General features: G+C 36.2%; 1 long non-coding RNA gene across 1 annotated transcript; it reads left to right on the forward strand.

Annotated features, from left to right (window-relative positions):
• Positions 1-237: 237 nt before the first annotated feature.
• On the forward strand, positions 238-2,907 carry LOC122034902. The gene is made up of 4 exons (XR_006126818.1): positions 238-890; positions 981-1,082; positions 1,553-1,615; positions 2,581-2,907. It is a non-coding gene; the product is annotated as an uncharacterized LOC122034902 (long non-coding RNA).
• Positions 2,908-3,963: the final 1,056 nt, after the last annotated feature.

Consider the following 3,963-nt stretch of genomic DNA (forward strand, 5'->3'; position numbering starts at 1 on the left):
TGTAAAATACAACACCCAAATTTTAATTAAATAATAAGGTTATTTGAGAAATAATCTTATTGGAATTTTTAAAAAATTTTAGTAATTTTTAGGGAATTAATTGGAGCTCATATGATGTAGGTTAAGGGGTTCAATTATTGATCTACAGGAAAGTCTGTTTAAGCTATCATATTTAAACGAGGAAATGTTTAATTTTCTTATTTATTTTCTTTTCTTTTTTTCTTTTCCTCTGTTTCTACCGTGCCCTAAGCCCGATGTCGCTCCTCCCCTCTCGCTGCGACACCGAGCCCTTCCTCCCCAACCCATCGCTAATCTGCTTCTCCCCCAAGCCCTCACGCAACGACGCCGCCCTCGCCTCCTTCGCCGAACCTTTCTCCCAAACCCATCCTTTGCTGATTCCCTCTCCATTCACCTCTTTGCGCTGCCGCCGACGCCTGATTAAGGCCTCCCTGATGTCGGTGCTCAAGAGCCCATCGAGTGCCACCCATGTGCTGCCTCTCGAAGCAATGCCATCGTCCGTGCAAAGGCCACTCGGCAATGTTGGAGATATGTCGCCTACATCTCATATCCACAGATCTCCGATCGCGTCGACACCGCGTGATCACCATCGGCTGAGTTTTTCTTCTCCTCTTCCAATCACCTGGGTTCCATCTGGCTGTTGTCTTCTCCACGTCGACACCCTTACATGAGCTAGTCTTCGGTCAAGAATGGGGATCCAAACCCTAGCTCTGATTTTCCCATCGTTGCAGCTACGTTACATAGCTCCAACCACTAGAATCACTTGTTCACTTTTAAGATTGGAACTTTCACCGTCGGTCCTTCTTCGCCAACCTCAACAGCTGCATGTTGTTGGTCTCCAATAGAGAAGGATCTACCGGCAAGGAATTAGGGTAAGGCATTTTGGTTTTGTGTTTATAGAGATCTGAATTCCAATTTCTATATGAGATGTTTGTGCTAAGTTGGTTGTTTAACGATTGTAGCTCTGGCCTTGCTCCCGGTAGCAGCTTCACTGTAGCTTCAACCATGAATTCCCGTCTGCAAGTACCTCTACCGTGGCTCAATAGAGAAGTCTTCAAATTTAGGTGAGTCATTAGAATTGAATTATGTTTAGCCTTAATCGAATTGATTATAAAATGGTTAGGGGTTAATTGATTATGGAATCTGATTAAGTTGTATTAGATTGATTAACTAGCCATGATGAGATGTGTTTGGAATTGGAATTTGAGTTGATTAATCTATACTGGGTTGATGATTTTGGATTGATTTGGATTTGTAACAAATGTAGAATTGGGTAGGCTATGATGGATATCAGATTATTCATAATTGATTTCTTTCTGCATTGGATTTGTTAAATAGTTGATGATGATTAATGGATGATTCGATGAGTATGTGGATAATCCATTATTAATTGGATTGGTAGGATTGTTAATTCACGTCTTTCTTAGATTAAATTAAAGTACGTGAAGGAAGAATTTTGGATCAGTTTAGATTGATTAATAGTTGATATATTAATTATAGATCCTTAATTTTGTCTTGTATCCTATATTTGTAGGATTCGAGTTGGATGTGATCTTTTGGACTTATTGAAGATGGTTGACACGATCTTCTATTAAAGGTGGGTACTTCTTGCTTTGTTTCTTTTAGTACTTTGGCCTTGGTGCATGAGCTATTTTTGGATAAGGACTGCTTTATCTTGACTCCACTCATATTTTTCTTATGCTTGATACTTCCACTCGAACCTTTGAGTTATTCATTTCTATATCCATATAGTCTTTTGTTGTTATCTATGATATTTAGCAGATATTATATATCAACCTTATATGTTTTGATTGTTGTTTATTTATGTACTGTATTGAGCATGTTGGCTTCATGTAGCATACCTGATTCCTGTTTATATATATATGATGACTGTTGTATTGTATGCATCATATCATTACATGCATGTCAACGACGAATTCTCCCTTGCGGTCGAGAGAATCGTTGACCAAGGTCGTACGCTCAGCCACTCATGGGTAGTGGTAGCTGGAGTTGCGAGCAGTAGGGACCCCCTTTGCTTTGTAGCTAGTTAGCTACTCAGCACCTATCCACTTGGTCACTCGAGAGTAGTGACAACCTTTGAGTGGTACAGTTATCATCGATCCGGCCTCTCGACCATACAAGGGTCGTGGTGCAGAGAGGTGGGCGGGGTGACCATCCGTGCATACGTTGTTATTATTATACCAGCTGATGTTGTTGCTTACTTATGCTGATATGCTTACATATATTGAGATATATATTTGTTGTATGTGTTTAGACTGACTTACCTATTGGTAATATGTATATACCTCACATGTTACCCTTGTAGTTATGAGTAGCTTTGTAGCATAGTTGTATTACTCCTGATCTTCTATTACCTAGCCTACAATATGGTTTCAGGTATGAGCATATATTATGATTTTATTTTAGTATCTGTTATTCCCCTTATGAGACTGTATACTGTTGACTCACTCTCTATTTGTATATTATGTTCATGCACTATCTTTCCTTTACCTGCTGAGTCCCAGCACTCACCACCCCATAAAATGGTTTTTCTTTCGCCAGGTAGCAGGTATATGAATCAACGATGCTTGAGAGAGTCCTGGCTGTCGGTCCTATGTCACATCCGAAGACTGCATCGAATTTCGTTTATTCTTTACTTGTATTTTGTATTTGGTGTTATATTAATTCGATTATCTTTTGGAGTTTATTATGTGGAGTTGAATTTTGTGTTATTGTGGTTGTTGTATAAAGTCTAGCCGGCTAGCGGTGTGTTGTTTTAGTTTGTATGGGCTTTCTTTATCATTTTCCGCTGTGTTGGTTTATAGTACAGCCGAGTGAGATGTTTAATATATGTTTATAAACTATGTGGTTGTGTATATATTCCAACCGTGTGGGTTGATGGTTATATTGTGTGAATATTCTTGTATATATGCTTCATATTATCATCGTTATAGGTGAGATGTTGTCGAAATTTTGTCGGTAGGGACTCCTCTGGGGCGTGACAATTTAAATGAATATTTAATTGACTAACTGTTAAGCCTTAGCCTAACTTAAATGTGAATTAATCCTTAGATTTTAATTTAAACTGAAGATAAAATTAATCATCTCATAAAAACTTATAAGGCTCCTTGATTAACAATCTAGAAAATGGTGAGATAGATTTAGATAAAAATTAGTTAAACTCAATTTTAAAAAAAATTAATCAATTAATCAACCTAATTTAAACTTAATCACTTAATCAATTAACGTAAACTAAACTTAATTAATTAACCTAATTACTTAATCAATTAACCTAATTACTCAATCAATAGACTTAACTCAAATCTAACCAATTAACTTAACTCAAATCTAACCAATTAACTTAAAAATAAACTTAACTCGATCTAACCAATTAACTTAAAAATAAACTTAACTCAAATTAACCTAATTAACTTGAAATAAACTTAACTCAAATCTAACCAATTTAAATTCAATCAACCATCTTACAATCATCCATAGGTATAACATGATTGACAAATTAGATTGGGAGAGATGGAAAATAAGGGGTTGAACTCAATCAATCTATCTTATCCATTTTATATTGGATTCAAATCAAATACTTTATGTCTAGGAACATAAAGATTTGGACCAATGGATGTTAGATAGTAGATGCTCCAAACACATGACTAAAGATCGATTGAAGTTCACCAAGCTAAAACTCGAGTGTGCAATTAGAAATATTGAATACCTTGAAATTACACTTAAGGGAATTAAAAAAAATAATGTTTATACAATTGACCTACCAATTTCCTCACTAAAGTGTCTTATGACATAACAAGAGGAAATCAAGTTGTGGCACAGAAGACTGGGTCATACGCATATCAGACTCATTTCAAAAATGGGTCAAAATGATTTAGTTAGAGGTTTACCCAAATAAAAAAATTTAGAAAATATAGTTTATAATGC

The sequence above is a fragment of the Zingiber officinale genome, chromosome 11B (genome assembly GCF_018446385.1).
Source record: "Zingiber officinale cultivar Zhangliang chromosome 11B, Zo_v1.1, whole genome shotgun sequence".
In the NCBI taxonomy this organism is placed as follows: Eukaryota; Viridiplantae; Streptophyta; class Magnoliopsida; order Zingiberales; family Zingiberaceae; genus Zingiber; species Zingiber officinale.